The sequence below is a fragment of the Chlorocebus sabaeus genome, chromosome 28 (assembly GCF_047675955.1).
Source record: "Chlorocebus sabaeus isolate Y175 chromosome 28, mChlSab1.0.hap1, whole genome shotgun sequence".
Lineage (NCBI taxonomy): Eukaryota > Metazoa > Chordata > Mammalia > Primates > Cercopithecidae > Chlorocebus > Chlorocebus sabaeus.
In genome coordinates, this window is record NC_132931.1 from 19,246,222 (window position 1) to 19,267,934 (window position 21,713).

The following is a 21,713-nucleotide window of genomic DNA, read 5'->3' on the forward strand; positions in this document are numbered from 1 at the left end:
AGTGCCTCGGCCTCCCAAAGTGCTGGAATGACAGGCATGAGCCACTGCAGCCTATTTTTAAAACTAGATCCTAAGTACCTGTGCTGTCCAAGTTTTCAGGACAACCCCTCTCAAGGATGTGTAACAATCAACACTTTCTTGAGATGACAGTGAATGAAACCACATTAAAAAAAAAAAAAAAAAAAAGGTTTTCTGAAGGCTAAGAAAGTAGCAAAGTGGGGCCACACACTGTGGCTCTCACCTGTAATCCCAGCACTTTGGGAAGCCAAGGCAGGCGGATCACAAAGTCAAGAGATCGAGACCAGCCTGGCCAACATGGTGAAACGCTGTCTCTACTAAAAATACAAAAATTAGCTGGGTGCGGTGGCGCGCGCCTGTGGTTCCAGCTACGGGGGAGGCTGAGGCAGGAGAATCACCTGAACCCGGGAGTCGGAGGCTGCAGTGAGCCGAGATTGCACCACTGTACTCCAGCCTGGTGACGGAGCAAGACTCCATCTAAAAAAAAGGGGCCGGGTGCAGTGGCTCACGCTTGTAATCCCAGCACTTTGGGAGGCTGAGGCGGGTGGATCACCTGAGGTCGGGAGTTTGAGACCAGCCTGACCAACATGGTGAAACCCTGTCTCTACTAAAAATACAAAACTACCTGAGCGTGGCGGCACATGCCTGTAATCCCAGCTACTCCGGAGGCTGAGGCAGGAGAATCCCTTGAACCTGGGAGGCGGAGGCTGCAATGAGCTGAGATCATGCCACTGCACTCCAGCCTGGGCAACAAGAGCAAAATTCTGTCTTAAAAAAAAAAAAAAAAAAAAAAAAACGGGCCGGGCGCAGTGGCTCAAGCCTGTAGTCCCAGCACTTTGGGAGGCCGAGACGGGTGGATTACGAGGTCAGGAGATCAAGACCATCCTGGCTAACACGGTGAAACCCCATCTCTACTAAAAAAAAAATACAAAAAACTAGCCGGGCGTGGTGGCGGGCACCTGTAATCCCAGCTACCCGGGAGGCTGAGGCAGGAGAATGGCGTAAACCCGGGAGGCGGAGCTTGCAGTGAGCTGAGATCCGGCCACTGCACTCCAGCCTGGGCGACAGAGCGAGACTCCGTCTCAAAAAAAAAAAAAAGAAAGAAAGAAAAAGAAAGTAGCAAAGGGCAAAAGTTAACATGTCAAAGAATTTGAGAGGGAAGTTGCCAATTAAGATGAAGACTAATGAGGAGAGTGAAGCTTCAGGACGGTCACATCGCTGACACAGGCAGACACCAGAGGCCAGGATGCTCCCACCATCCACGAATTCTGTACATAAGAACTAGATAAGGGCGTTACTGAGCCAGCCTAAGCACTTCTGCTTATTTTTTAGCCAAGAAACATTACATACACACAACCAATGCCAGTGACTACATCATTATATAAAACCTATGACTGGCCGGGCGCGGTGGCTCACGCCTGTAATCCCAGCACTTTGGGAGGCCAAGGTGGGCGGATCACGAGGTCAGGAAATCGAGACCATCCTGGCTAACACGTCTCTACTAAAAATATACAAAAAATTAGCCAGGCGCAGTGGCGGGTGCCTGTAGTCCCAGCTACTCGGGAGGCTGAGGCAGGAGAATGGCGTGAACCCGGGAGGCGGAGCTTGCAGTGAGCAGAGATCACACCACTGCACTCCAGCCCGGGCCACAGAGCCAGACTCCGTCTCAAAAAAAACAAAAAACAAAAAACTATGACTTTTTATTGATAATTTAATAAGACTTCAGTTTAATCACAAGAAAAATATTTTAGGATTATAACTATGTATTAATAATATATCTTTGGGCCAGGTATGGTGGCTCATGCCTGTAATCCCACCACTTTGGGAGACTGAGCAGGGAGAACTGCCCAGGAGTTTAAGACCAGCCTGGGCAACATAGCAAGACCCTATCTCTATAAAAAATGTTTAAAAAGGCTGGGTGCAGTGGCTCATGCCTGTAATCCTGGCACTTTGGGAGGCCAAGGTGGGCAGATCACTTGAGGTCAGGAGTTTGAGACCAGCCTGGCCAACATGGCAAAACCCGTCTCCACTAAAAATAAAAAAATTAGCCTGGTGTGGTGGCGCACACTTGTAATCCCAGCTTCTTGACAGGCTGAGATGGAAGGATCATTTGAACCTGGTGGGTGGAGGTTACAGTGAGCCAAGATCGTGCCACTGCACTCCAGCCTGGGCAACAGAGCAAAACTCCATCTCAAAAGAAAAAAAAAAGTAAAAAAAAAAAAAACCCAAAAAAATTAGCCAGGCATGATAGTGTGTGCCTGTAGTCTCAGCTACTTAGGAGGCTGAGGTGAGAGGATCGCTTGAGTCCAAGAGTTTGAGGCTGCAGTGAGCTATGATGTTGCCACTGCATCTTAGCCTGGGCAACATACTAAGATGCTTCTCTACAAAAAAAATGTAAAAAAAAAAAAAAAAAAAAAAAAAAGAATTAACGGGACATGGTGGTGTGCACTTACAGTCCCAGCTAGTCAGGAGGCTGAGGCAAGAGGATCGCTTGAGCCCAGGAGGTGGAGGTTGCAGTGAGCTGTGATGGCACTACTGCACTCCAGCCTGGGTGACAGAGTGAGACCCCGTCTCAAAAAAAAAATTAACACAGAATTATAATATCAAATTACCATATGAGGGGCCAGGTGTGGTGACTCACGCCTGTAATCCCAGCTACTCAAGGAGGCTGAGGCAGAATTGCTTGAACTCAGGAGGTGGAGGTTTCACTGAGCTGAGATTATACCACTGCACTCCAGCCTTGGCGACAGAGTGAGACTCCGTCTTAAAAAATATTAACAAAATAAAATTACCATATGATACAGCAATTCCACTTCTGTGTATATACCCAAAATAACTGAAAGCAAGATTGTTGTTCTTTTCCTGAGACAGGGTCTCACTGTGTTGTCCAGGCTGGGGTGCAGTGGTGCCATCAAACCTCACTGCAGCCTTGAACTCCTGGGCTCAAGCAGCCTCCTGAGTCGCTGAGACTATAGGTGGTTGCCACCATGCCCAGCTAAATTTTTGTAGAGACAGCATCTTGCTATGTTGCCCAGGGTGGTCTTGAATTCCTGGCCTCAAGTGATCCTCCCACCTTGGCCCCCCAAAGTGCTGGGATGACAGGCATGAGCCACAGGACCCAACTTACAGGGTCTTGAAGAGATGCTTCACCCCCATGTCCACAGCAGTATCATTCACAATAGCCAAAAGGTGGAAGGCACCCAAGTGTTCATGAACAGAAGAACAGACAAGCAAACTGTGGCCAACCCAGGCAGTGGAATATTACTCAGCCTTCAGGAGAAGGGAAATTCTGGCACACGCTACAACATGGATGAACCCTGAGGACATCACGCTCAGTGAAATAAGCCAGAAACAAAAGGACCAATATTTCAAGATTCCACTTAGATGAGCTTTCCAGGGCAGTTAAATTCCTAGAGACAGAAGGTAGAATGGCGGTTGTGGGGGCAGGGGAGGGGGGATGGGAAGCTTGTGTTCAATGCGGACAGAGTTTTAGTTCTGCAAGATGAAGACTTCTGGGGACGGACGGTGATGACTGCTGCAGAGCGACGTGAATGTGCTTAATACCACCGAACTGCATGCTTAAAAATGGTTACAATGGTAATTTTTGTATTTAAAAAAATTTTTTTTGAGACAGAGTTTTGCTCTTGTCGCCCAGGCTGGAGTGCAGAGATGATCTCGGCTCACTGCAACTTCCTGGGTTCAAGTGATTCTCCTGCCTCAGCCTCCCGAGAAGCTGGGATTACAGGCGCCCGCCACCACACCCGGCTAATTTTTGTATTTTTAGTAGAGATGGGGTTTCACCATGTTGGCCAGGCTGGTCTTGGACTCCTGACCTCAGGGGATCCACCCACCTTGGCCTCTCAAAGTGCTGGGATTACAGGCGTGAGCCACTACGCCCGGCCATTTTTCTTATTTTTTTTTTTTTTTTTTTGAGACAGGGTTTCACTTTGTCATTCAGACTGGAGTGCAGTGGTGTGATCTTGGCTCACTGCAACCTCCCCACTCAAGTGATCCTCCCACCTCAGCCTCCTGAGAAGCTGGGGTTACAGGTGTGCACCACCATGCTTGGCTAATTTTTGTATTTTTAGTAGAGATGGGGTTTCATCATGTTGACCGGGATGGTCTTGAACTCCTGGGCTCAAGTGATCCACCTGCCTCGGCCTCCCAAAGTGATAGGAATACAGGCCGCACCCAGCCAAGTTTTAACTTTAAAAAGTGGTTTGGACAACCAGACATGATGGTTCATGCCTGTGATCCCAGCACTTTGGGAAGCCAAGGCAGGGGGACTGCTTGAGCCAAGGGGTTCAAGACCAGCCTGGTCCACACAGTGAGACCTCATCTCTACAAATAATTTTTAAAATTAGCTGGGCATGATGGCACACACCTGTGGTCCCAGCTACTCTGGAGGCTTAAGTGGGAACATGGCTTGAACCTAGGAGGTCAAGGCTGCAGTAAGCTATGATTGTGCCACCGTACTCCAGCCTGGGTGGCAGGGTGAGACCGCATCTCAAAAAACAAAACCATGGGCCGGGCGCGGTGGCTCAAGCCTGTAATCCCAGCACTTTGGGAGGCCAAGACGGGCGGATCACGAGGTCAGGAGATCAAGACCATCCTGGCTAACACAGTGAAACCCTGTCTCTACTAAAAAATACAAAAAATTAGCCGGGCATGGTGGCGGCGCCTGTAGTCCCAGCTACTTGGGAGGCTGAGGCAGGAGAATGGCGTGAACCCGGGAGGCGGAGCTTGCAGTGAGCCGAGATCCGGCCACTGCACTCCAGCCTGGGCGACAGAGCAAGACTCCGTCTCAAAAAAAAAAAAAAAAAAAAAAAAAACCACAGAACAACAGCTTAGACATACCGGAATGTCTGGCCCAGTGACTGATGCGGCTCCGGCCTGAAGCCCACGTGACTCTTGCTACCTTCTGGGCATGAGAGAAGCATTCAGGGAAGAGTCTGATAGAACCTCTGGGCTGAGCACTGTGGTCATGATCCCACCTGCTTCCAAAACACATCACGGACAACACTGAACCCATAAAGTAATTTTTCATTAAAAAGAAACAGGACATGATTTCCAAATGCAAATCTCCCACTCTTTCCACAAAAAGACCCCCGTGATTTGAAGCAGAGCACGCAGAGGCATCTCAGATGAACAGACGTATAACCCGCCTGCCGCACACCAACCGTGGGCTCCTGCCTCCAGCAAGGGAACCCACAAAGCCAAGTTTCACCGAGAAGCATCGTCCGCCAGGAAACTGCAGGGGTCGGGGGTGCTTCTCCGCAGGGGCTGTGTCAGATGCCCTCCTAAATGGCACTGAAAATTATTAGGTTAGGTTTAAAAGCAAACACTGCGGTTAGGCTGACAGAGCTGCGTCTTAGCGCCGGGTGGGGCTGTTAAATGTTTCTCTGCTCACACACAACATGCAGGGCATGAAGCCAGGGGCAGACTCTGCAGCCCCAGGGAGCGAGCCCATGCCGGCTGCCCACGCAAGGCCACTGGTCCAATCACGCCCTTCTTGCTAACTGTGGGCAAAACACTGGGGAAAGAAAAGGCGGCTGGCAGCAGACAGCTGTGGCCTTAGCTCGCCGGTATTCAGCGTGTGTCACCCTGACGCGACCACAGCCATCCTTGCTCTGGAAGACGCTGCCACGTGGCCAGACCTGTATTAAGCGCCCCAGAAGGGCATTTTCCACATTTTTACAGCAGAACTGACATTATCATACAAAAAGGTCACGTAATACGTGGCTAATTTTATGTGTCAACTGGACTGGACCATGGGGTACCCAGATATTTGGTTAAGCATACTCTGAGTGTGTCTGTGAGCGTGTTTCTGGAGGAGAGTAGCATCCAAATGGCTGGCCTGAGATATCAGATGCCCTTCCAGTATGAGAGGGCCTCAACCGGTCCACTGAAGACCTATGTACAACAGAAAGGTGGTATAAGGCCAAGCATCGTGGCTCATGCCTATAATTCCAGCACTTTGGGAGGCCAAGGCAGGCGGATCAGTTGAGGTCAGGAGTTCGAGACCAGCCTGGCCAACATAGTGAAACCCTGTCTCTACTAAAAATACAAAAATTAGCCGGGCCTGGTGGCATATGCCTGTAATCCCAGCTATACAGGAGGCTGACGCAAGATAATAGCTTGAACCTGGGAGGTGGAGGTTGCAATGAGCTAAGATTACACCACTGTACTCCAGCCTGAGCAACACTGCGAGACTCCATCACAAAAAAAAAAAAAAAAAAAAAAAAATTAGTCAGGCATGGTGACGCACGCCTGTAATCCCAGCTACTCAGGAGGCTGAGGCAGGAGAATCGCTTGAACCCAGGAAGCAGAGGTTGCAGTGAGCTGAGATCACGCCACTGCACTCCAGCCTGGCCAACAGAGTGAGACTCTGCCTCAAAAAAAAAAAAAAAAAACAGGGGGGGGCGGAGTAAGAAAATCAACTGTCTCTGCCTGCCTGTCTTTGAGCTGGACACTGGTCTTCCGCCTTTGGACTCCATCTCAGACTGGAGTTATACCATTGGCTCTCCAGTGTCTGAATTTCTCAGCCTCCGTAATCGTGTGAGCCAATTCCTTATCATCAATCTCTTTGTATACACATTGCAAAAGGAAAATAAAATCTCAGGACCCCAAATTCACCAAGCTAAAGGGAAAGTTATGCTTAGCAACCAAGTCACACACACACACACACACACACACACACACCCCACTACCTTCTTTTCTTTCCCTGATAAAGTAATTTACACGCTTATTTATCGCATGTAAAATGCAGATTTACTGTGCGGAGAAGGAGGCGAATGTGACTCTGCCCCACTCCCTTCTTTTCACGTGTAAAATGTAGATTCACTGAATGGTACTCAAAGCTTCACAAAAATGTGACTACTGGCCTCATTGCCTACTCCACCTCCTTTTTTTCCCCTCTTCCCCTCCTGCCTACTTCTTCCTCTTTAAATACTGAAGTTCCCAAAACCCTCTTTGGAAAAAGCACAGGCCACAGATCCTACGATGACTTCTTTCTTTCTTAACCTTGGCAAAATCCACCTAGAAATCGACTGAGATCTGTTTCTGTTTCCACGCCAGCTAACACAACATCTGCAGCCCATGGATCAAGGAGTAATTTCGACTTTCAGGTCTTATTACTAAAGGAATACATTTTGTAAGGCTAAAGCTGCCATCCATAGCGATTCCTCTGCAGGATCTGGGCAAGGTAAACTGAAAACCTGGAAAGGATTCACCATTCTAATGTCTTTAAGAACATTCGGGGTTCGCAGGAGGAGATCAAAATAGCAACATTAATAGGAGTTTGAAGAAGTTGATTCCAGTCCTCATGGATGACGCTGAGGAGTTCAAGACTCCAGTGCAGGAAGTAACAGCAGATGTGGTGGAAACAGCAAGACAAGTAGAATTAGAAGTGGAGCCTGAAGATGTGGCTGAATCATTGCCATCTCATGTTCAAAGCTGAACGGATGAAGAGTTGCTTCTTACGAAGGAACAAAAAGAAGCAGTTTCTTGAGAAGGAATCTACTCTGAGAAAAGACGCTGTGAACTCTGCTGAGATGACCATAAAAGATTTAGAATATTCCATAGACTTAGATGAAAACGCAGTGGCAAGGTTTGTGAAGATTAAATGTTAGCAGACAGCATCACGTGCTACGGGAAAAGCTTTTGTAAGAGTCAATAAATGCAGCACACTTCATTGCTGTCTTAAGAAACTGCCACAGCCGCTCCAGCCTTCAGCAACCACCACCCTGATCAATCAGCAGCTATCAACATCAAGAGAGGACCCTCCATCAGCAAAACGACTGCCACTCGTTGAAGGCTCAGATAATTGTTAGCATTTTTTAGCAGTATTTTTAAATTAAGGTATGTACATTGTTTCTTAGACATAATGCTATTGCACACTTAATAGACCACAGTACAGTGTAAACATAACTTTTTTTTTTTTTTTTTTTGAGGTGGAGTTTCGCTCTTGTCATCTGGGTTGGGATGCAGTGGCACGATCGTGGCTCACTGCAACCTCCGCCTCCGGGGTTCAAGGGATTCTCCTGCCTCAGCCTCCTGAGTAGCTGGGATTACAGGCGCCCACCACCACGCCTGGCTAATTTTTTGTATTTTTAGTAGAGATGGGGTTTCATCATGTTGGCTGGGCTGGTCTTGAACTCCTGACCTCAGGTGATCCACCCTCCTTGGCCTCCCAAAAGTGCAGGGAGTGAGGCGTGAGCCACCGCACCCGGCCAAACATAATTTTATATGCACTGGGAAACGCAAAAACTTTGTTGACTCGCTTTACTGTGGTATTCACTTGATTGTGGTGGTCTGGAACTGAACCTGCAACATCTCTGAAGTATGTCTATAGAGATAAATGAGACGGCATAAAGTCCCGAAAGAGATCCACATGTATGTGGCTATTTTCAAAAGGTGGCAAAGTAATTCAATCAGGAATAAACAGTCTTTTCAACAAATGGTGCTGAAACAACTGGATATCTGTATGAAAAAGAATGAACCTCAACCCTAAGCCTCACACAAAAAATTAACTCACAATGGATCACGGCCTTACATATAAACACTAAAACTAAAACGTTCAGAGGAAAACAGGAAAAAAATCTCCATGACTTTGGAGAAGTCAAAGATTTGTTGGGATACCAAAAGCACAAATTATGAGAGAAAAATGTGGTAAAACTGGACTTCATCAAAATTTAAAACTTAGGATCTTGAAATTTTACCATTAAAGAGAGTCAAGGCCAGGCACGGTGGCTCACACCTGTAATCCCAGCACTTTGGGAGGCCGAGAAGGGTGGATCACCTGACGTCAGGAGTTCAAGACCAGCCTGGCCAACATGGTGAAACCCCGTCTCCACTAAAATCACAAAATTAGCCGGGCGTGGTGGCAGGTGCCTATAATCCCAGCTACTCGGGAGGCTCAGGCAAGAGAATCGCTTGAACCCAGGAGGTGAGGTTGCAGTGAGCCAAGATCACGCCTCCAGCCTGGGTGGCAAGATCAAAACTCCGTCTCAGAGAGGCAAAAAAAAAGAAAAAGAAAAAAAAAGAAAGTAAAAGACAGACCATAGACTGGAAGAAAATATTCTCAATATGTAAATCTAACAAAGTGCCTATATCCAGAATACATAAAGAACTCTTACAACTGAAAATACAATAAACCCAACTAAAAAATGAGCAAAAAAATCGAGCAGACATTTCACAAAAGAAGTACAAATAGTCAGACAGCACACAGGAAAGTGCTCATCATCACCGGTCATCAAAGAAATGCAAATTAATATGAGATACTTGGCCGGGCTCGGTGGCTCACGCCTGTAATCCCAGCACTTTGGGAGGCTGAGGCGGGTGGATCACCTGAGGTCAGAAGTTCGAGACCAGCCTGGCCAACATGGTGAAACCCTGTCTCTACTAAAAATACAAAAATTAGCTGGGTGTGGTGGCGGGTGCCTGTGATCCCAGCTACTCAGGAGGCTGAGGCAGAAGAATCACTTGAATCCAGGAGGCAGAGGTTGCAGTGAGCCGAGATCGCACCATTGCACTCCAGCCTGGGCGACAGAGCAAGACTGTCTCAAAAAAAAAAAAAAAAAAAAAGCTAAAACCTGAAAACAACCCCAATGTCCATCAGCAAGTGAGTGTGCAAAGGGTGAATGGCTGATTCATGGGTGAATGCCACAGGTCGCACGCTGAAAAAGGAGCCAGACGTAGAAGACTGCATGTTCAATGGTTCCATTTATACAACTCTTAAAAGAGGCCAAAATTCTGATGAAAATCATAGACTGCAAAGGAGTACGAGGAAACTCGAGGCAACGGAAATGCTCTACTGTTTGATTGCAGAGTTAGGTATAAGGTGAATATGTTTGGCCACGTTCCTCAAACTGCATACTTAAAATGGGTACATCTTATTGCATGTAAATCATACCTCAATACATCTGATTTAAAGTTAAAAAGAAAATGTTTGTGGTTTTATGAAGCTGATCTCCAGAGGCTAACACTTCTCTCTCTAACAGGAATGCAACGGTCTGGCTCTCACCGATTTCCACAATACGGAAGAAAACACCAGTGCAGAGTTCCGCGTAGACATGGAGGGACGGGGAGGAAGAGGGGAGGGATACCGGGACCAAGTCCGGCCTCTGCTGAGTGGCCTGGGCCAAGTCATTTTTATGTCTGACTGTCAGTCCATCTACAAAAGAAGAACAAACTAGGCCTTTCTGCTAAGCAGAGCTACCGAGAGTACAAAAACAAGAAAATACAGCTAAGTGTTTGATAAAATAGTAAAGCACTTTCTTTAGACTCTGCTCCTGGCTTTACTTATCTCTCTGTCTTCATCAGGCCCTCAAATATTTGTTACACAAATATGTGTCATTTTTATTATTACTCATGCTTTCTACCAAGAGCCAGTTATCAATAGTAAAAAAAAAAAAAAAAAACACTATGTGCAAATTGATTTTAAAATAACAATACCAATAGCTAACATGTTGTTAAAAGTGATGTTCTAAGGGCTTTGCACATATTACTTTGTTTAATCCTCACATGAACTGGGATGAAATGGGGACAAAAAATGAACAGAATTACATAGCCTACCCATTCCTCATACTATCCTTATGAGGCATGATTATAACAAGCTCAGCCTGCCTATGACAAACAGACGTAAAATCAGTCACCGCATACTCCTCCGTAAGTCATATAGCCTTAGCAATTATAGCTTCCCTCATTCAAACCCCCTGAAGCTTCACTGGTGCAATTATCCGCATAATGGCCCATGGACTCACTTCATCCACACTATTTTGCCTAGCAAACTCCAACTATGAACGAACTCATAGCCGCATCATAATACTCTCCCGAGGGCTCCAAACTCTACTTCCATTAATAGCCTTCTGGTGGTTTACAGTAAATCTTACCAATCTTGCCTTACCCCCTACTGTCAACCTCGTAGGTTGCACGAGTACAAGAGCTAGCAGTGTTTAGAGCAGGCATGGGAACTCACGCTGTGCCGTTGTTGGAGAGCCCCCCCTCCTTGCCACTCTGCTCTGCTGGCCTCTACGGTGTATGTTTATACAGAATTGGTAGGTTTTGCTAGACAGTCAAATTTCTATTTCCTTTATTGCTTCTTCGTGTCCAAAGAACCAAGCTCTAGAGCACTAAATCGAGTGACATGACCTTCATTAAGAAGTCCAAGAACGTTTCAAGTTTATTTATTTATGCTACTGGCACGAAGACCAGAAACTACCTACTTCTCGTCCAGCTTTACAGATGTTATATAAGGCAAATAATTCACTGCAGTTCCCATCGCTGGAGTCAACAAAAATGTGGAAAGTTTCCGTTACTGGTGTCAATATTTGCTCTCTGCATGTCCTGGGCTGCCTGGAACTTACACACAGTGGTGCTTCATTAAAACCCCCATCAGAAGACACATTTTCACATGGTACCTGTAGTACTATAGTTTATTTGCTTGTAAAATTACTTCATTTGTGTTCAGTCAACTACATCTGACAGTATATCCAAATAAAAATATGTAATAAATGGTCACATTGATGAGAACGGAATGTTAATTTATATCCCAGGAAACCTGAATGAAAATCGAGCCCAAACTTAGCCTTTGAAGTAAAGTAACTTCCCGGCAGAGCTGGTCCTAGGGCACAGAGGCCATCAGCTAGGTCAGCACTTCCCAAGTAGACAGGAAATCCACGCACGTATACCAGTCCAATATTCCCAAACTGGGTTTCAAGTTCTTAGAAGACAGGGATCATACCTCATGTACCTTCTGTATTCCTCATAAGGCTCAAATATTTGTTGCATGACATTTGACTCTAGAATACAAATGATAACTCATTTGACTCAACTGACTTTAAGAGTTAAGTCAATTCTTGGCCAGGCGCAGTGGCTTACTCCTGTAATCCCAGCACTTTGGGAAGTCAAGCTGGGTGGATCACCTGAAGTCAGGAGACCAGCCTGGCCAACATGGCAAAACCCCGTCTCTACAAAATACAAAAACTAGCTGGGTGTGGTGGCTGGTGCCTATCATCCCAGCAACTTGAGAGACTGACGCAGACAGAATTGCTTGAACCCAGGAGGTGGAGGTTGCAGTGAGTCAAGACTGCCCCACTGCACTCCAGACTGGGCGACAGAGCGAGATGCCATCTCAAAAAAAAAAAAAGATTTAAGTCAACTCAAAGAAATTATTTCAGAAGAAAATGATAATAAATCTCACTATGATCATAAGAACCTGCTTGGGGCTTTACATGCAAAATATATCCAGGCTCAGGCCAGGTGCAGTGGCTGACACCTGTAATCCCAACGCTTTAGGTGGCCAAGGTAGGATAATTGTTTGAGACCAGGAGTTCAAGATCAGATTGTGCAACACAGCAAGAAGCAGTCTGTATAAAAATTTAAAAATTAGCCAGGTATGGTAGTGTACACCTGTAGTCCCAGCTACTCAGGAGGCTGAGGTCAGAGGATCTCTTGAGCCCAGGAGGCTAAGGCTGCAGTGAACTATGATCACACCACTGTACTCCAGCCCTCCAGCCTGGGTGACAGAGTGAGATCTCGTCTCAAAATTTAAAATTAAATAAAGCAAACAGGTATCCAGGCTCTAACCTGTCAAGTCCCCTCTGCCCCACCTACACCCCATCCTGCCCCAATCACCATCAGCTCTCACCTGTGTTATTGCAACAGCCTCCAAACCGGTCTCCCTGCTTCTGCTCTCAGGCCCACAGAATCCATTTTCAATCCCAAAGCCCTGGTTATTCTGTTAAAAGTCGGATCACGTCATCTCTGATCACTGGAGTCCAGTGGCTTCCTATCTCGAGTCCTTGCAATGGCCCGTGATGGGGACTCCACTGATCTCCTCTCCTGTCACAGTCCCCCTTGGCGATCCTCTCCAGCCTCAACAGTCTCCTTGCCGTTCATTCACCGCATCCAGCAGGCTCCTGCTGCTGGGCCTCTGCATCTCCATCCCTCAGCTGGGGAATCCCAGGGCAGTCCCACACTTCCTTCAGATCTCTGCTCCACGCTCACCTCCTCAGCAAGGCCTTCCCTAACCACCCTGAGAAAGTAGGTCCTGGCCTCTACCATGCACTCCCCAGTCCCATACCCTGGTTTTCTTCCTAGCAGCATTTATCCCATCCCTACCTCACATCGTGTATTTATTAGTTTTAGAGTAATGTCTCACCTCTACCATGCACTCCCCAGCCCCATGCCCTGGTTTTCTTCCTAGCAGCATTTATCCCATCCCTACCTCACATCATTTATTTATTATTTTTAGAGTAGTGTCTCGCCTCTACCCTGCACTCCCCAGCCCCATACCCTGGTTTTCTTCCTAGCAGCATTTATCCCATCCCTACCTCACATCATGTATTTATTATTTTTAGAGTAATGTCTCACCTCTACCCTGCACTCCCCAGCCCCATACCCTGGTTTTCTTCCTAGCAGCATTTATCCCATCCCTACCTCACATCGTGTATTTATTAGTTTTAGAGTAGTGTCTCGCCTCTACCCTGCACTTTGCAGCCCCATACCCTAGTTTTCTTCCTAGCAGCATTTATCCCATCCCTACCTCACATTGTGTATTTATTAGTTTTAGAGTAGTGTCTCACTGTGTCACCCAGGCTGGAGTGCAGGGGCACAATCACAGAATCCCTGAACTGCTGGGCTCAAGTGATCCTCCTGCCTCAGCCTCCCAAAGTGTTAGGATTACAGGCATGAGCCACCGTGCCCAGCCTCAAATAGCTCAGATTGGTTGGTTAATCTGCTCACTGTCTTCCCGTACTGAAACCTTAAAAGGGAGGTCCTCGTCCTGTCTCACAGTGGGTATTCTCAAGGCGTACAGTAGCATTTGGCACTCAGTACTTGCTCAAGAAAGAGGTGTTGTTCTAACATAAACCAGACAAATGTGACGGACTCTGATTGCCTCATTTCTGAAAGGTGGGGACAGGTGAAGAATGACCTATAATATATTCTCTCTCCTGGTGTGTGTGTGTGTGTGTATATATATATATTTTATATATATATATTATATATATGTTTTATATATATATATTATATATATATATATTTTATTTTATTTTATTTTATTTTTTTTGAGACAGAGTCTCGCTCTGCCACCCAGGCTGGAGTGCAGTGGCCGGATCTCAGCTCACTGCAACCTCCGCCTCCTGGGTTTACGCCATTCTCCTGCCTCAGCCTCCGAGTAGCTGGGACTACAGGCGCCCGCCACCTCACCCGGCTAGGTTTTTGTATTTTTTAGTAGAGACGGGGTTTCACCGTGTTAGCCAGGATGGTCTCGATCTCCTGACCTCGTGATCCTCCCGTCTCGGCCTCCCAAAGTGCTGGGATTACAGGCTTGAGCTACCGCGCCCGGCCCTGGTGGGTATATTTTAAAACCCCCTTACAAAATGATGAACGAAAGCGCTTGGCCAGGCGTGGAGGCTCATGCCTGTAGTCATGATTACTTGAACCAGGAAGCAGAGGCTGCAACGAGATCATATCACTGCACTCCAGCCTGGGTGACAGAGCGAGACTCTGCCTCAAAGAACACAAACAAAAAAAGAAAGCGCTCAGAATCTCTGACAAATGACACAACGAGGAGACAGGATATGGAGAACAATGACAAGAACCAAGAGGAAACCAGCAAGGAAATCCTCCCTCTCAACAGGCCGATGCACAGAGGCAGGCGAGGGCCCTCATTCCGCCAGAGCAGAAAGTTCATCTGAGACCGTTCCCATTTGTGTCAGTTCAATGCTACACATACATATCGATGAAAGAGTGAAATCACTCCGTGAGGTGAGGTTTATTAGGAAACTCAGCAGTCTCTGTCTCTGCTTCCCTTTCTCACCTCGGCCCTTCTCCAGGATTCCTTTTTTTTTTTTTTTTTTTTGAGACAGGGTCTTGCTCTGGCACCCAGGCTAGAGTGGAGTGCAATGGCTCGATCTCTGCTCACTGCGATCTCCGCCTCCCGGGCTCAAGTGAAGTGATCCTCCCACCTCAGCCTCCCAAGGAGCTGAGACTACAGACACAGGCCACTATGTCTGGCTAATTTTTGTATTTTCAGTAGAGACAGGGTTTCGCCATGTTGCCCAGGCTGGTCTCGAACTGCTGGACTCAAGCGATCCTCGTGCCTCGGCCTCCTGAAGTGCTGGGATTACAGGTGGGAACCACTGCACCCTACCATCTCTATAATTCTTTTTAGCTAATTCTTTTAACGTCTGCCTTCAGAGTGAACCTTGGTTGTTCAACTTGGGGCATTAGCGACTGACTTCCTGAGGCAACCAGGAGAAAATGCGCTCCCCACACCTTCTCTGCTCAGGCGCATCGTAATTTCAATTAGAGTAGCAGTCAGTGTTTACATAAATTATCATCATTGCGGAGAGGCTATTCACAGCTGCGCCTTGTAGTACACCATAATTATTTTTCTTTTCTTTTCCCCGCACGATGGTTTATTTTCCCTGGAACTAATAACAGTCTTGTGTTTTCATTTGCTTTGTTTAGTACTTATCACTAATCCCGCCCCAACTCTGCCAACTGCTTCAAGTCCTCTCCAGATGTTCCAGCACGTCAGGTGTCCTGTCATTTCACCTTCTCCCAAAGAATCTCTTCAAGGAGTCTCTGACGAGCTGGGGTCAGGACACGTCTGCTCTCCTCGCCAGCACCTGGCTGGGATCTCCCTTCGGCAGGCTCTTTTCACCTCTAACCTGGAGGAAATCCTGTTTCCGCCAGCCAGTCTCTCTCAGTCTAGACTTACTGCCTCGTCTGGGGAGACTACATCTGCCAACTGTCTCCTTAAAAGCATGAGGCACAAATCTGGGAGCAAGTGTGAAGGTGTCTTTACCCTACCCTCCCTTGCCTGAGTGTAGACTTCCAGGCTGAAAACGCACCCTTCAGAATTTCTCAGGCAAGGCCCTCCCGTCTCCTGCCATCCAGTGCTGCTTCGAAAAAGCCCCGGCCCTTCTGCTTCTTTTCATTTTAATTGTAGTTCGTTCTTCTGCCTTTTTCCACATGTTCTAACCTTCTGCCTCTTGACCTGTGATGACCTATTTGTGATTTGTTTTTACTTTTTCCTCTTGTTTTGAGATTTCACAACAGTACGTCCTGGAGTGGGAACGCAAGTATCTTTTTTTTTTTTTTGGGACGGAGTCTCGCTCTCATTGCCCAGGTTGTAGTGCAATGCCATGATCTCGGCTCACTGCAACCTGCGCCTCCCAGGTTCAAGCAATTCTCCTGCCTCAGCCTCCTGAGTAACTGGGATTACAGGCACCCGCCACCACGCCTGGCTAATTTTGTATTTGCAGTAGAGACGGGGTTTCACTGCGTTGGCCAGACTGGTCTCAAACTCCTGGCCTCAAGTGATCTGTCCACCTCGGCCACCCAAAGTGCTGGGATTACAGGCGTGAGCCACTGCACCTGGCCTCCAAACTCTCACTATCCAAATTCTGGGGTCAACAGCCGCAGACACGCTTTCAAATAAATCCTTCCCCTCAAAAGCTCTCACTAGTGTTTATCTGAAACTCAGCCTCTCTCACTATCCAAGTCTGCTGCCCAGGCTTATCTTATCTTATTTTATTTTATTTTTGAGACAGAGTCTCATTCTATTGCCCAGGCTGGAGTGCAGTGGCACGATCTGGGCTCACTGTAACCTCTGCCTCCTGGGTTCAAGCAATTCTCCAGCCTCAGCCTCCTGAGTATGGGATTACAGGCACCCACCATCATGCTTGGCTAATTTTTGTATTTTTAGTAGAGATGGGGTTTCATCATGATGGTCAGGCTGGTCTCAAACTCCTGACCTCAAGTGATCTGCCCACTTCAGCCTCACAAAGTGCAGGGATTACAGTCATGAGCCACCGTGCCTGGCCTATTTTATTTTATTTTTATTTTTTTGAGACAGAGTCTTGCTCTGTCACCCAGGCTGGAGTGCAGTGGTGAGATCTTGGCTCACTGCAACCTCTGCCTCCTGGGTTCAAGTGATTCTCTTGCCTCAGCCTCCTGAGTAGATGGGATTACAGGCGCCTGCCACCATGCCCAGCTAATTTGTTTTATTTTCATAGAGATGGGGTTTCACCATGTTGGCCAGGCTGGTCTTGAACTCCTGACCTCAGTGATCCACCTACCTCCCAAATTGCTGGGATTACAGGCATGAGCTACCACACCCAGCCTCTTTAACCCAGAAACTTTGGGTTTTAGGAAATTATTTTTTGAATTTCATCCTGTTTTCCCTATTGTTTTCTTGCGGAAACTTTTTAAAAAGTATTTTATTTTATTTTTTAGAGATGGGGTCTTGCTCTGTCACCCAGGCTGGATCACAGTGGCATGATCACAGCTCACTGCAGCCTCAAACTCCTGGGCTCAAGTGATCCTCCCACCTCAGCCTCCCAAGTAGCTGGGACTACAGGTGCACACCACCACACCTGGCTAATTTTTAAATTTTGTTGTAGAGATGGGGTCTTGCTATGTTGCCCAGGCTGGTCTTGAACTCCTGGCCTCAAGCGATCCTCTCACCTCAGCTTTGAAACTGTTACTATTCAGCTGCCGACTTCCTGATCTGATCCTTTCCGCTTCTTTTTTCTCTCATGTGCCACCTCCTTGCTTTTCTGTTCTACTTTCTGAGGGAGTTCCTCAACTTTATCTTTCACCCACTAACTGATTTTCTTATTTCTGCTTTTTTTTATAGATATACGAGAGTTCTCTTTTTGGATCTTTGAATGCTCCTTTTGGTGGCTTTTTTTTAAGAGCTTCCTGTTCTTGCCTCACGTTTGCGATATTTTCTCTTACCTCTGTGTGGACATTAATGACAGCCTGCTTTCTAAGGCTCCTTCCTGTACACTCTCTTGTTTCCCAGTGTGTTTTCCGGTCTCAATCTCCTGTAGCAGAGGTTTTCTTCAGATGTCCTCGGTTATCTGCTCATATTTAAGGGATGGGGATTTTTGAAGCTTGATGCCTTGAACACTGGGAGGGGGTTATTAATTCGTTAGCAAGGGATCCAGCTGGGCCTGCTGACTGGGGACCTCCTGATGTCATTAATTTTAGTCTTTTCTCTTGGGCTACTCAGATTCCCCAAAGACACATCCATCCTCCTGTCTAGAGGGAAAAGTCCCAGCTGGTCATGTTCTGGGAGCCAAAGGGGCCCTGTTCGCTTCCTCCTCCTGTGCCCTGTACAGCACCGCACCCCCACCCCGTACTCAACTGTGCCCCCACCCCATACTCAACTGTACCTGTTTCCCATTCTTCTCTGAAATATCTTCAAAGTTTTAAACAGTTACAGAAACCACCACCTTGGTTAACAGCAGGAAGTAATAAGTTGGAGAGTCAATTATCTCCAGGCACATCTGCGGGCCTACAGCCCTGCTGGCAGCCACAGACCCACTAAGTAGGTATGAAACTAACAGCTACTCTCTGAAGAGAAAGACAATTCAAGAATCGAAACTCAAGATGTAAGGTTTTTTTTAAACGACAAACCGCATGTGTTTCAGTATCATCAATAACCCATCTTTTCCCACCGATGGCTCCTTCAGCCCCAGACCCACTCTAGAAGAGAATCACCCGCCAGCCTCAATGACTGTGCGTCGTCAAGGAACTGCAAGCCCAAGGTCAGCCAACCAACAGGCCTCTCTTCAGCTCTCGATCCCTTCCCACTGGGGTTCCTGGGGATTCCCTCCTTGTACAGGCTGTCTCTTCTCTACAAGGTCACATCTCCAGGATGGCCACTAACACTGCCAACCCTGCAGGTCTAAAACCCACGTGTGTTTGGCCCTTCCTCCCCCACCCGGCCCCAGCGCTCCTCATCTCAGGCTAGAGGTCCCGGCTGCCCTTGCTGCTACAGGTCACCACATCTCACAAAGCGCCACCCCCCAGTGGATTTGGCAACATCTTTCAGCTCCGCGCCCACCCCCACTCTCTCACTGTCCCACACCCACGCCCCACAAGGTTACTCAACTCAGCTCCACCACTGCCCAGAGGCAAAACCCACCTCTCATCTTCTCACCAGGATCACTTTTCTGAAACACATCTAATCGCATCACACCCAAACCACCACCAAAGGGATAAAAGCTTAAACTCCCTGGCACAGCATTCAGGCCCCTGCACAATCAGAAATCCATCTTTACAGTCTTTCTTTCACTCTGTTGCCCAGGCTGGAGTGCAGTGGTCCAATGTCGGCTCACTGTGACTTCTGCCTCTGGGTTCAAGCGATGCTCTTGACTCAGCCTCCCAAGCAGCTGGGACTTCAGGTGTGCACCACCACACCCAGCTAAATTTTGTATTTTTAGTAGAGAGGGGGTTTCACCATGTTGGCCAGGCTGGTCTCGGACTCCTGACCTCAGGTGATTCACCCGCCTCAGCGTCCCAAAGTGCTCGCCAAAGTGCCTCCAGTCTTGTACCTCCAGGCACGAGCCACCTTGCCCGGCCTTCCGGTCTTAGCTTCCAACCCAATCCTCAAACCCCACCTCACCAAGAACACAGTGACCCACCATCTCCCCTAAACATCGCTTTCACTTCCATATCTCCGCATGCCCTTTGCCTCCAAAGGCCCAATTCATAGGTCCTCTCCACTGTGGAAAACGTCGGAAAATGTCTCCACATTCTGTTAACGCCTGCACCACAGCCCCAACCCCACACTGTCGTAGCCAGGCTGGCCGTGAGCTCCCAGGGCAAGGCCCGCACTATTATCGCCATCTACCCCAGCTGGGCATTTTGCACTCGATTGGAGGTTTGATAAAAAAGCTGGAGTCTGCTGAGTGGCAGCAGACAGTTTGGGCTGAGGCTGGCCCCAAAGCCTCAGCCCAAAGTCCCATAAACTCCTTTGCAGGGAAATAAAACTTCTATACCATTCCAGGCAGGCGCTCCTTCAGATCTCAAGCGTTGCACTTTCGTGTAGCAATGTCCTCGTTACCCCTGTTTTCTCTCCGTCCTCACTCAGACACCAGCCCTGACTCCCAACCCCAGATGCTCACGGTGAGGGGCTAACCTGCGTCCCCGCGTGGGGGTAGGAGGGGAACCCGCTGAGCTGTCCCCAGCCACCCACAGCCGGGAGCAGCACCGTAGGACCTGGTGTCCTGGAAGATGTACTGCGTCCAGCACGGCGCCTGCAACCCACATTCCTATTCACCCCCGGGTTTCCGAGTCCCCACAGCCCCGATTATGAACTAAATAATTTAATAATGCTGGAAACACTACGGCTTGTTGTGCTGCCTGCCAGACGGAGCCTCTGCCCGAGCCAAGGTTTTGCCGGCGGTGTCTCGGTGGCCGGGAGCCCGCAGAGGAGGTCTAAGTCCCACTGTTCCCGGACTAAATGCACGGTTTCCTCTCGCAGAGAGGCAGGGCTGCGGCTTCTGGAGTAAGAGGTCATTTAAGGGATACCCTGAGCGACCTGCCGGTGCTGCTGGCGTCTGCAGGCTCCAGGGCTGCGGTCGGCCGGGCCGGGGAGCCCCGTTCAGGTGACAGCAGGCACAGGAGGGGGTCTGGGGGGCCGGGGAGCCCCGTTCAGGTGACAGCAGGCACGGGGGGGGGGAACCCTCCGGGGCTGAGGATCCTGGAATTCCACGCCCGGGAAGCGGTCCTGTCCCTGCCAGGCGGCAGAGGCTGACGCCGGGCAGGGAGACTACTGGGGGCCGGCGGGGCCGCTGCAGCCTCTGCCATCGCTGAATCGGAACCACAGATTTCTCATCCAGACCCCGAGGGGCCGCAGAACGCGCTGATCAGGGCCCCAGGGCCGGGTCCCCCTGGCCGAGGGCGAGGAGCGGGGCTCAGAGAGGGCGCGCGCAGGGCCAAGGTCACACAGCGCGCCGGCGCGGGGACTCGAACCCGGGCCCAAGACGCGTCCGCCAGGCCGGGCTAAGGAGAGCCGACCCGCTCCCCTCAGCGCCGCCCGGGACCACCGCCCGGGCTCTGGGAGCCCCGCACAGGCCGAGAGGGAGGGAGGCCGCGCCCCGAGCCCGCCGCCCGCCGCCCGCCGCGCCCCTCACCTCGCACCCCTCACCTCGCGCCCGCAGCCGCCGCCGCCGCCCCGCGACTAGCGGTCCCTCCAGAGGCCGCCCTCGCCGGCCCCGCCCCCCTCGCCGGAGCCCCGCCTACCGCTCGTCTTCTCGCGAGACGTCGCAGCCGCCGGAGGGGCCACGGAGGCCGAGGGGCGCCCGCCCTCAGCGCGCCTGCGCCCCGCCAGCCCGCCCCCGCCCTCGCGAGCCAGTGCCATGTGGCGCCGTATTTACGGCCAGAGATCGACCCCGCCCACCGGCCGCCCGAGCCACGCCCCCTTCCTCAGCGGCCAATCCGCGGCGTTGAGTCCGCCCCGGCAGGGCGGGCACGCGGCGGCTCGGGGGCGCGTAGCTGTCTAGCCGTCCAAGCCCGGAGCTTCACGCCGCAGCCACACACGGTCCCGTTAACCAGCCTTTATGCAGTGCCTGTTGTCTACCCAACCCTTTCTCGAGCATCGGCTCATTGGCAAAGGATCGTGATGCTCACCGGCTGGGGCTTGAGACTCGCTGTGTGACCTTGGGCAAGTGACTTAACCTCTCTGAGGTTGTCTCCAATCCGTAAAATACAATAGGTTAGTGACCCGGCCTTGCAAGGAGTATGTGAGACAAATGAGATGACACGGGTAAAGAGCTTAGCAAGATGCCTAATGCATAGTGAGCATGCAGTAATTGTTCTTGGCATCAGTGTAGTTTTGTGTGTGTTTATTTGTTTAGAGACAGGATCTCGCTGTGTCGCCCAGGCTG

The 21,713-nt window shown here is 49.2% G+C and overlaps 1 protein-coding gene across 4 annotated transcripts in view; it reads right to left on the reverse strand.

Annotated features, from left to right (window-relative positions):
* CHST12 (carbohydrate sulfotransferase 12) overlaps window positions 1-21,084 on the reverse strand; it is a 37,868-nt gene extending 16,784 nt beyond the window's left edge. For 2 of the 4 annotated variants that reach the window (XR_012091731.1, XM_008018854.3), the window contains exon 1: window positions 20,975-21,084. The gene's annotated coding sequence lies outside the window, so the exon portion shown is untranslated. Of the gene's footprint in view, window positions 1-19,823; window positions 19,844-20,960 lie in introns of those variants that run through there. The other 2 variants (XM_037995264.2, XM_073012874.1) reach the window with 2 other exon arrangements.
* Between the last annotated feature and the right edge of the window lie 629 nt (window positions 21,085-21,713).